The following is a 12,797-nucleotide window of genomic DNA, read 5'->3' on the forward strand; positions in this document are numbered from 1 at the left end:
GTTCCAACTTGTGCAATGTGACTACAAAATATCTCAAAAGTTACCTGTAAACTTTGCCAAAACATTTCAAACTACTCTTGTAATACAACATTGGGTATTTTTTAATGTAAATAATCGATAAAATTGAAAACGGGATGATCTGTGTTCAATACAGGAGGAAAACAAACTGTAGCACGCTTTCTGGCCACGCGCCTCTAACAAACAGTTCACTAAAGTGACCCTCGTTCTGAACAGGGCTACTTCTTCATTTCTCAAAGGAAGAACCTCAACCAATTTCTAAAGACTGACATCCAGTGGAAGTGGTAGGAACTGCAAGAAGGTCCCTTAGAAATCTGCATTCCCAATGAAAACCCATTAAAAAGAGAGTGACCTCAAAAAAAAATCTGATTGGTTTGTCCTCTTGGTTTCGCCTGCTAAATAAGTTCTGTTATACTCACAGACATGATTCAAACAGTTTTAGAAACGTCAGAGTGTTTCCTATCCAAATATACTAATAATATGCATATTTCATCTTCTGGGGATGAGTAGCAGGCAGTTGAATTTGGGCATGCATTTCATCCAGATGTAAAAATACTGCCCCCTGTCACCAAGAAGTTTTAACAGGTGTGCCTTGTTAAAAGTTCATGCGTTTGAGTCAATAAGTTGTGTTGTAACATGGTAAGGGTGGTATACAGAAGATAGCCCTATTTGGTAAATGACCAAGTCCATATTATGGCAAGAACAGCTCAAATAAGCAAAGAGATACAGCAGTCCATCATTACTTTTACATGAAGGTCAGTCAATGCGGAAAATATCATGAACTTTGAAAGTTTCTTCAAGTGCATCAAGCGCTATGATGGAACTGGCTCCCATGAGGACTGCCACAGGAAAGGAAGACCCTGAGTTAGAGTTACCAGCCACAGAAATTGCAGCCCAAATAAATGCCTCACAGACTTCAAGTATCAGACACATCTCTACATCAACTGTTCAGAGGAGACTGCGTGAATCTGGCCTTCATGGTTGAATTTCTGCAAAGACACCACTACTAAAGGACACCAATAAGAAGAAAAGACGCAGAGTATTTGAACGAATGATCTCTGCATGTGTTGTTCCCACTGTGAAGCATGGAGGAGGAGGTGTGATGGTGTGGTGGTGCTTTACTGGTGACACTGTCAGAAGGAAGATAGCGCCGATAGAGATGGAAGCTTCACTTCTAGTCCTTAGAAAACTGTGCAGTATTTTGATTTTTTTAATGTCTTACAGTGAGGGAAAACAAGTATTTGATCCCCTGCTGATTTTGTACGTTTGCCCACTGACAAAGAAATGATCAGTCTATAATTTTAATGGTAGGTTTATTTGAACAGTGAGAGACAGAATAACAACAACAAAAATCCAGAAAAACACATGTCAAAAATGTTATAAATTTATTAGCATTTTAATGAGGGAAATAAGTATTTGACTCCTCTGAAAAACATGACTAGTACTTGGTGGCAAAACCCTTGTTGGCAATCCCAGAGGTCAGATATTTCTTGTAGTTGGCCACCAGATTTGCACACATCTCAGGAGGGATTTTGTCCCACTACTCTTTGCAGATCTTCGCAGATCTTCTCAAAGTCATTAAGGTTTCGAGGCTAACGTTTGGCAACTCGAACCTTCAGCTCCCTCCACAGATTTTCTATGGGATGAAGGTCTGGAGACTGGCTAGGCCACTCCAGGACCGTAATGTGCTTTAAGAGTGTGCTCCTAATCTCAGCTCGTTACCTGTATAAAAGACACCTGGGAGCCAGAAATCTATCTGATTGAGAGGGGGTCAATTACTTATTTCCCTCATTAAAATGCAAATCAATTTATAACATTTTTGACATGCGTTCAAATAAACCTACCATTAAAATTATAGACTGATAATTTCTTTGTCAGTGGGCAAACGTACAAAATCAGCAGGGGATCAAATACTTTTCCCCCTCACTGTAGTTCTTACATTGTTAGCCCAGAAAAGCTTAAGTGTTATTACATACAGCCGGGAAGAACTATTGGATATCAGAGAGACGTCAATTTATCAGCACAACCAGCGACCAGGAATCCAACTTTCCCAAAGTGGATCCTTTGTCTGCCCCTCCCAGGGCATTTCAACTGATGCCAGTGGCTGACCCAAAACAACGCCGGCGGAGGAGAGGGGGCCGGAGTGGTCTTCTAGTGAGGCTTCGGATGCTTGCACACTACCCACCGCTCCAGAGTATATTACTCGCTAATGTCTAGTCCATAGTTAACAAAGACGAAATCAGGGTAAGAGTTGTTTTCCAAAGAGATATCTGGGATTGTAACATACTCTGTTATACGGAAACATGTCTAGCTTGGGACATGCTCTCAGTGTCAGTACAGTCAACAGAATTTTCAATGCATCGCGCCAACAGGAATAAACATCTCTGCTGTAATTTAATTTTACCTTTATTTAACCAGGCAAGTCAGTTAAGAACATATTCTTATTTTCAATGACGGCCTGGTGGGTTAACTGCCTGTTCAGGGGCAGAACGACAGATTTGTACCTTGTCAGCTCGGGGGTTTGAACTCGCAACCTTCCGGTTACTAGTCCAACGCTCTAACCACTAGGCTACGCTGCCGCCCCAAAGTAAGAAGAAGGGTGGGGGTGTATGTTTCACGATTAATGACTCATTGTGTAATTGTAACAACATACAGGAACTCAAGTCCTTTTCTTCACCTGACCTAGAATTCCTCACAATCAAATGCTGACCATATTATCTCCCAAGAGAACGCTCCTTGGTTATCGTCACAGCCGTGTATATCCTCCCGCAATTGGATACCAAGACGGCCATCAAGGAACTTCACTGGACTTTATGCAAACTGGAAACCATATATCCCGAGGCTGCATTTATTGTAGCTGGGGATTTAACAAAGCTAATTTGAGAACAAGGCTACCTAATTTCTATCAGCATATCGATTGCAGTATACGAGCGAGCAACACTCTCGACCATTGCTACGCTCACTTCCGCGATGCATACAATGCCCTACCCCGCCCTCCTTTTGGCAAATCTGACCATGACTCCATCTTGAAGCTTCCCTACTATAGGTAAAAACTAAAACAGGAAGTGCCGTGCTTAGGTCTATCCAATGCTGGTCTGACCAATCGGATTCCACGCTTCAAGATTACTTCGATCACATGGACTGGGATATGTTCCGGGGAGCCTCAGAGAACAACATTGACGTATACGCTGACTCTGTGAGCGAGTTTTTAAAGAAGTGTATAGGATATGTTGTACCCACTGTGACTATTAAAACCTTCCCTAACCAGAAACCGTGGATTGATTACAGCATTCGCGCAAAACTGAAAGCAAGTACCACCGCATTTAATCATGGCAAGGCAACTGGGAATATGGCCAAATACAAACAGTGTAGTTATTCCCTCCGTAAAGCAATCAAACAAGCAAAGTGTCAGTATAGAGACAAAGTGGAGTCACAATTCAACGGCTCAAACACGAGATGTATGTGGCAGAGTCTACAGACAATCACGGATTACAAAAAGAAAAACAGGCCCGTCGTGGACATCGACATCTTGCTTCCAGACAAATTAAACAACTTCTTTGCACGTTTTGAGGACAATACAGTGCCACCGACATGGCCCGCTACCAAAGACTGTGGGCTCTCCTTCTCTGTGGCCGACTTGAGTAAAACATTTAAACGTGTTAACCCTTGCAAGGCTGCCAGCCCAGACGGCATCCCTAGCCGCGTCCTCAGAGCATGCGCAGACCAGCTGGTAGCTGTGTTTACAGACATATTCAATCAATCCTTATCCCAGTCTGCTGTCCCCATGTGCAAGATTGCCACCATTGTTCCTGTTCCCAAGAAAGCCAAGGTAGCTGAACTAAATGACTATAGCCCCGTAGCACTCACTTATGTAATCATGAAGTGCTAGTCAAGACTAGTGAAGGATCATTTCACCTCCACCCTACCTGTCACCCTAGACCCACTTCAATTTGCTTACCGCCCCAAGAGGTCCCCACACGATGCAATCGCCATCACACTGCACACTGCCCTAACCCATCTAGACAAGAGGAATATCTATGTAAGAATGCTGTTCATTGACTACAGCATTCATCACCATAGTACCCTCCAAACTCGTCATTAAGCTTGAGTCCCTGGGTCTTGACCCCGCCCAGTGCAAGTGGGTCCTGGACTTCCTGATGGGTTGTCCCCAGGTGGTGAGGGTAGGAAACAACATCTCCACTCCGCTGCACCTCAACACTGGGACCCCACAAGGGTGCGTTCTCAGCCATCTTCTGTACTCCCTGTTCCCCCACAACTGTGTGGCCATGCACGCCTCCAACTTAATTATCAAGTTTGCAGACGACACAGCAGAGGTAGGCTTTATTACCAACCATGACGAGTCGGCCTACAGGGAGGAGGTGAGGGCCCTCGGAGTGTGGTGTCAGGAAAATAACCTCTCACTCAATGTCAGCAAAACAAAGAGATGATGGTGGACTTCAGGAAACAGCAAAGGGAGCACCCCCCTATCCACATCGACGGGACAGCAGTGGAGAAGGTGGAAAGTTTTAAGTTCCTCTGTGTACATATCATCGACAAACTGAAATAGTCAACTCACACAGACAGTGTGGTAAAGAAGGCGCAACAGTGCCTCTTCAACCTAAGGAGGCTGAAAAAATGTGGCTTGTCACCGAAAACACTTACTAACTTTATAGGTGCACAATCGAGAGCATCCTGTCGGGCTGTATCATCGCCTGGTACGGCAACTGCACCGCCCAAAACCGCAAGGCTTTCCAGAGGGTGGTGCTGTCTGAACAACACATCACAAGGGGCAAACTACCTGCCCTCTAGGACACCTACAACACCCAATGTCACAGGAAGGCAAAAAAGACCATCAAGGACTTTAACCACCCGAGCCACTGCCTGTTCACCCTGCTTCCGTCCAGAAGGCGAGGTCAGTACAGGTGCGTCAAAGCTGTGACAGAGAGATTGAAAAACAGTTTCTATGTCAAGGCCATCAGATAGTTAAACAGCCATCACTAGCACAGAGAGGCAGCTGCCTACCTACAGACTTGAAATCATTGGAAACTTTAATAAATGGAACACTAGTCACTAAAATAATGCCAGTTTAAGAATGTTTACATCTCTTGCGTTACTTATCTCACATGTATATACTGTATACTACACTATCTATTGCATCTTAGCCGCTCTGTCACTGCACATCCATATATTTTATGTTTATATATTCTTATCCCATTCCTTTACTAGATTGTGTGTATTAGGTTTTGTTGTGGAATTTGTTAGATATTAGGTTTTATTGTGGAATTGTTAGATATTACCTGTTAGATACTGCTGCACTGTCAGATCTAGAAGAATAAGCATTTCACTACACTCGCAATAACATCTGCTAACCATGTGTATGTGACCAATAAAATTGGATTTAGAATTCAAGGCACACTTAACCAGCATGGCTACCACAGCATTCTGCAGCAATATGCCATCCCATCTGGTTTGGGCTTAGTGGGACTATCATTTGTTTTTCAACAGCACAATGACCCAACACACATCCAGGCTGTGTAAGCGTTATTTGACCAATAAGGAGAGTGATGGAGTGCTGCATCAGATGACCTGGTCTCCCCAATCACCCGACCTCAACCCAATTGAGATGGTTTGAGATGAGTTGGACCGCAGAGTGAAGGAAAAGCAGTCGACAAGTGCTCAGCATATGTGGGAACTCCTTCAAGACTGATGGAAAAGCTTTCCAGGTGACGCTGGTTGAGAGAATGCCAAGAGTGTGCAAAACTGTCATCAAAGCAAAGGGTGACTACTTTGAAGAATCTAAAAGATAAAATATATTTTGATTCCATATGTGTTATTTCATAGTGGTGATATCTTCACTATTATTCTATAATGTAGGAAATAGTAAAAAATTAAGAAAAATCATTAAATGTGTAGTTGTGTCCAAACTTTTGACTGGTACTGTATGTCCTAATATGTCCACCTACACCTGCTTTTCTTCCCTCCATACGCCTGTGGAGAGCTAATGAGATGTGGGCTAATTTACATGAAGGTTATGCACTCTTCAAAGCCCCATGACGGCAGGCAGTAAACCACAGTGGTCTGGTCACCATGGCCCTCACTTCAGCATTCTGATAGGGTCTGCAATTCTCTATCAACATTTGATTTCAAGCTGCCTGGATCGTGCTCTCAGAGGAGGGGAGGTCACCTCAAGGCTCACATCAACAAAGAGGGCACCTTGCTGACTTTGTTTAGATTCACCAAAGACTCATGTTGTGTAATATATAATGCCGGTGATGCTTTTAAAATGCCATAAAATCTGAACTTTTAAGTGAACATGTATTTTAGACTTTTTGTGTTATCTGCCTCCATTTGTGTTACTTTGAATTAAAATGTAATTCTGGCTCTTATCAAGGTCTCACACCTGACTTTCTCAGCTCTGCTCCTGTGTGATTCCCATGTATCCAAGCCTACCATCCACCTCAAACCTGCTCCCTGGGCCCTGCAGCTGTTAGCACTGTGTTCACCCCTGACCTCTCACATCTGTTGAATTAGCTTCCTTTCTATATAAGGGAGTGCTTTCAGTCTCAACACAATCATTTTACTGTTAGATTAATAGGGTGGCAGGTAGTTAAGTAGTTAGAGCATTGGGTCAGGAACAGAAAGGTCGCTGGTTTGAATACCCGAGTAGAGAAGCTGACAAATCTGTCTATGTGCCCTTGAACAAGGCACTTAACCCTAATTTGCTCCAGAGGCGCTGTGCTACTCTGCCTGACCCTGTAAAACAACACATTCCACTGCACCTATCCAGTGTATGTAACAGTAGAAACATGTTTTATATACACTGAACAAAAATATAAACGTGAAGTGTTGGTTCCATGTTTCATGAGCTGAAATAAAATATCCCAGAAATGTTCCATATGCACAAAAAGCTTATTTCTCTCAAAATTTGTGCACACATTTGTTTACATCCCTGTTAGTGAGAGTTTCTCCTTTGCCAAGATAATCCATCCACCTGACAGATATGGCATATCAAGAAGCAGATTAAACATCATTATCATCACACAGGTGCACCTTGTACTGGGAACAAGGCCACTCTAAAATGTGCAGTTTTGTCATACAACATAATGCCACAGATGTCTCAAGTTTTGAGGGAGAGTGCAATTAGCATGCTGACTGCAGGAATGTCCACCAGAGCTGATGCCAGAGAGTTTAATGTTAATTTCTTTACAAAAGTCGTTTTAGAGAATTTGGCAGTACGTTCAAACGGCCTGAGAACCGCAGACCACGTGTATGGCATTGTGTGTATGCTGATATCAAGGTTGTAAACAGATTGGTGACAGTGGGATTATGGTATGGGCAGGCATAAACTACAGACAACGAACACAATTGCATTTTATCTATGGCAATTTGAATGCACAGAACAGGAGGCTGGTGGCACATTAATTGGGGAAAATGGGCTCGTGGTAATGACTGGAGCGGAACCAGTGGAATGGTATCAAATACATCAAACACTTCGTTCCAGACATTATTATGAGCCGTCCCCCCTCTCAGCAGCCTCTGCTGATGCATAGAGATATTGTGGCAAGATCCTGAGGCTCATTGTCATGCCATTAGTTCGCCACCATAATATGTAACCTTTTATTTATTTAACTAAGCGTGTACACAATTCCTGGAAGCTGAAAATTTCCAAGTTCTTCTACGGCCTGCATTCTCAACAGACATGTCATTGATTGAGCATGTTTGGAATTCTCTGGATCGACGAGTACAACAGCATGTTCCAGTTCCCAACCAGAAACTTCGCACAGCCATTGAAGAGGAGTGGGACAACATTCCACAGGCCACAATCCACAGCCTGGTCAACTCTATGTGAAGGAGATGGTGGTCACACCAGATACTGATCCACGCCCCTACCTTTTATTTAAGGTATATGTGACTAAAAGATGCATATCTGTATTCCCAGTCATGTGAAATCCATAGATTAGGGCCTAATGAATTTATTTCAATTGACTGATTTCTTTATATGAACTGTAACGCAATAAAATCTTTGAAATTGTTGCATGTTGCATTTATTTTTTTGTTCAGCATATATTTATTTTTTGCATACCTTAATAGAAAATGACTCAAGTAAAAGGGAAAGTCACGCAGTAAAATACTACTTGAGTAAAAGTCTAAAAGTACTTGGTTTTAAATATACTTAAGTATCAAAAGTAAATGTAAGTATCAAAATAAAAAGTAAAAGTATAAATAATTTCACATTCCTTATATTAAGCAATAGCCAGGGGCACACTCCAACACTCAGACATGATTCACAAACAAAGCATTTGTGTTTAATGAGTCCGCCAGATCAGAGGTAGTAGGGATGACCAGGGATGTTCTCTTGATAAGTGTGTGAATTGGCACATTTGTCTGTCCTGCAGGGCATTCAAAATTGAACTAGTACTTTTGGAAGTCAGGGACAATGTATGGAGTAATCATTTGAAATACATAAGGTATTCAGGCTATCATAGGTATTTTCAATAGATGGTACCTTACCTCTATATTGTAATAGTGAATGTAATAGTGAATGAGAAGTCAAGGTTAAAAGGTAGGCTGAGCATAATGACATGGCAGAAAGTAGGCTAAACTGTATAGTGGGTCAATTTCCACAACCACTAAGAGCGCAGAAGTGTGAGGCTCAACTTCTCTGCTGTTTTGGTGGCCTGTGAACAGCATGATGGGAACCCATGCACATGCGCAGATACTGTATGTGAATATGTGAGAGAAAAGTCTTGCATCTCGCATATCTCAATATCTGTGGTGCTGCTCTACCTTTATGCTTTTTCAAAGCATGTTACAGTACGTATCCCTCTATCAAAATGTATGGTGAGGTATGCAAGTTCTGGTTCTGAGAGGCACTAATGGATACAGACTCCCTCTCATGTCTGCCGCTCAGTCCCTGAATGCTTTGGGTTCATCATAGGAGTTTATTCAGAATTATTCATAGGGAATATTGAAGACTATGAAAATGTGATTTATAAGCATCACTTGTGCCTGAAATTACCACAAAACCGAAGTGTGTGTGTGAATGTATCTTTATGCAAGAGGTTCTGAAATGTTTTGTACACACAAGTTTTGTATCCTGTATATGTCTTTATGTGCCTGTATGTGAGTGAGTATGTGAGTGAGTGAGTGAGTGAGTGAGTGAGTGAGTGAGTGAGTGAGTGAGTGAGTGAGTGAGTGAGTGAGTGAGTGAGTGAGTGAGTGAGTGAGTGAGTGAGTGAGTGAGTGAGTGAGTGAGTATGTGAGTATGTGAGTGTGTGTGCACATTGGCTGCCCCAAGCACTGCACCTGGTCCTTTAGTGATCAACCAAAGCACAGGCCTCCGTAGCATCGCAGTAAACATATTCGTTCCAATATAAAATTCATTAGCTTTCCCCTGTGTTACCGCAAGCCAGCCAACACTGCTGTGTTAGACACAGGAATCGTGCAGCTCCTAACCTGCTCTGGATCGCAAAGAAAATGTTGTGTGGTGACGATTAAAGCTTGTCTATCCTTATCTAGAAAGCACCACACAAGCATGCATCTGTCACTTCCGATTCATCCATGTTCATCAAAACAAATGTGAATGGACAGGAAGTTTCACATTCAAATTTGCTGAGACTGATTTGCTCTCAATGTAGATTTATTTCAGACTTTTTGCAACCACTGAGATGATAAGGAGATCCTACATTCAACATAGGCTCCAGATTAAGATTGTTCTATTACGGCAAACCCCCTGTCCTTATACACCTCATTTAAATATCCATCCTCTGTATGTTTACAGTATAGCTGGCAAACATATTTCAGCACAAGGCCACAAGGTCTAGTCTTGTCTGTATTTATTGATTCTGTATCATTGATACACTTTGTTCCCTATGGTTTAAGACCCCTTGATCCCTCGATTCACACACTCTGAATAATGTCACAAACTAACAGAAATATGTTTGCCAGCTATACAAAATCAAATCAAATCAAACCAAATACAATTTTATTTGTTACATACACATGGTTAGCAGATGTTAATGCGAGTGTAGCGAAATGCTTGTGCTTCTAGTTCCGACAATGCAGTAATAACCAACAAGTAATCTAACTAACAATTCCAAAACTACTGTCTTATACACAGTGTAAGGGGATAAAGAATATGTACATAAGGATACATGAATGAGTGATGGTACAGAGCAGCATAGGCAAGATACAGTAGATGGTATCGAGTACAGTATATACATATGAGATGAGTATGTAAACAAAGTGGCATAGTTAAAGTGGCTAGTGATACATGTATTACATAAGGATGCAGTCGATGATATAGAGTACAGTATATACGTATGCATATGAGATTAATAATGTACGGTAAGTAACATTATACAAGGTAGCATTGTTTAAAGAGGCTAGTGATATATTTACATCATTTCCCATCAATTCCCATTATTAAAGTGGCTGGAGTTGAGTCAGTGTCAGTATGTTGGCAGCAGCCACTCAATGTTAGTGGTGGCTGTTTAACAGTCTGATGGCCTTGAGATATAAGCTGTTTTTCAGCCTCTCGGTCCTAGCTTTGATGCACCTGTACTGACCTCGCCTTCTGGATGATAGCGGGGTGAACAGGCAGTGGCTCGGGTGGTTGATGTCCTTGATGATCTTTATGGCCTTCCTGTAACATTGGGTGGTGTATGGTGTCCTGGAGGGCAGGTAGTTGCCCCGGTGATGCGTTGTGCAGACCTCACTACCCTCTGGAGAGCCTTACGGTTGAGGGCGGAGCAGTTGCCGTACCAGGCGGTGATACAGCCCGCCAGGATGCTCTCGATTGTGCATCTGTAGAAGTTTGTGAGTGCTTTTGGTGACAAGCCGAATTTCTTCAGCCTCCTGAGGTTGAAGAGGCGCTGCTGCGCCTTCTTCACGATGCTGTCTGTGTGAGTGGACCAATTCAGTTTGTCTGTGATGTGTATGCCGAGGAACTTAAAACTTGCTACCCTCTCCACCACTGTTCCATCGATGTGGATAGGGGGTGTTCCCTCTGCTGTTTCCTGAAGTCCACAATCATATCCTTAGTTTTGTTGATGTTGAGTGTGAGGTTATTTTCCTGACACCACACTCCGAGGGCCCTCACCTCCTCCCTGTAGGCCGTCTCGTCGTTGTTGGTAATCAAGCCTACCACTGTTGTGTCGTCCGCAAACTTGATGATTGAGTTGGAGGCGTGCGTGGCCACGCAATCGTGGGTGAACAGGGAGTACAGGAGAGGGCTCAGAACGCACCCTTGTGGGGCCCCAGTGTTGAGGATCAGCGGGGAGGAGATGTTGTTGCCTACCCTCACCACCTGGGGGCGGCCCGTCAGGAAGTCCAGTACCCAGTTGCACAGGGCGGGGTCGAGACCCAGGGTCTCGAGCTTGATGACGAGCTTGGAGGGTACTATGGTGTTGAATGCCGAGCTGTAGTCGATGAACAGCATTCTCACATAGGTATTCCTCTTGTCCAGATGGGTTAGGGCAGTGTGCAGTGTGGTTGAGATTGCATTGTCTGTGGACCTATTTGGGCGGTAAGCAAATTGGAGTGGGTCTAGTGTGTCAGGTAGGGTGGAGGTGATATGGTCCTTGACTCGTCTCTCAAAGCACTTCATGATGACGGAAGTGAGTGCTACGTGACGGTAGTCGTTTACTGTACTGTAAACATACAGAGGTTGGATATTTAAGTGAGGTGTGTAAGGATCTTAATTTGAGCCAGTTTGCTACAGCAGGAAAATAATTCTGCATCTACAGGAAATTAGAATTATTATGTGAATTATAACTAATGGACATTTACAGTGGCTTGCAAAATTATTCACCCCCCTGTAACGGCATTCCTCCTCCTCTTCTGAGGAGGCTACCTAAGGCTACCTAAGGCTACCTAAGTATGATTCTCAGACAACTAACGACACCTGCCTCTGATTGAGAACCATACTAGGCCGAAACAGAAACCAAACATAGAAAAACAAACATAGACTGCCTACTCCAACTCACGCCCTGACAATACAAAATAAAGACAAAACAAAGGAAATAAAGGTCCGAACGTGACACCCCCTTGGCATTTTTTCCTGTTTTGTTGCCTTACAACCTGGAATTAAAATAGATTTATTTGTATTTTTTATAATTTGATTTACACAACATGCCTACCACTAGAAGATGCAAAATATTTCTTATTGTGAACCAACAAGAAATAAGACAAAACAACTGATAACTTGAGCATGCATAACTACTCACCCCCCCCCAAAGTCAGTACTATGTAGAGCCACCTTTTGCAGCAATTACAGCTGCAAGTCTCTTTGGGTATGTCTCTATAAGCTTGGCACATCTCGCCACTGAGATTTTTGCCCATTCTTCAAGGCAAAACTGCTCCAGCTCCTTCAAGTTGGATGGGTTCTGCTTGTGTACAGCAATCTTTAAGTCATACTACAGATTCTCAATTGGATTGAGGTCGGGTTTTGACTAGGCCATTCCAAGACATTTAAATGTTTCCCCTTAAACCACTCGATGTTGCTTTAGCAGTATGCTTAGGGTCATTGTCCTGCTGGAAGGTCAACCTCTGTCCCAGTCTCAAATCTCTGGAAGACTGAAACATGTTCCCTCAAGAATTTCCCTGCATTAAGCTCCATCCATCATTCCTTAAATTCTGACCAGTTTCCCAGTCCCTGATGATGAAAAATGATCCCCACAGCATGATTCTGCCACCACCATGCTTCACTGGGATGGTGTTCTGGGGGTGACGAGAAGTGTTGGGTTTTCACCAGACATAGCGTTTTCCTTGATGGCCAA

Source organism: Oncorhynchus keta, chromosome 27 (assembly GCF_023373465.1).
Source record: "Oncorhynchus keta strain PuntledgeMale-10-30-2019 chromosome 27, Oket_V2, whole genome shotgun sequence".
NCBI lineage: Eukaryota > Metazoa > Chordata > Actinopteri > Salmoniformes > Salmonidae > Oncorhynchus > Oncorhynchus keta.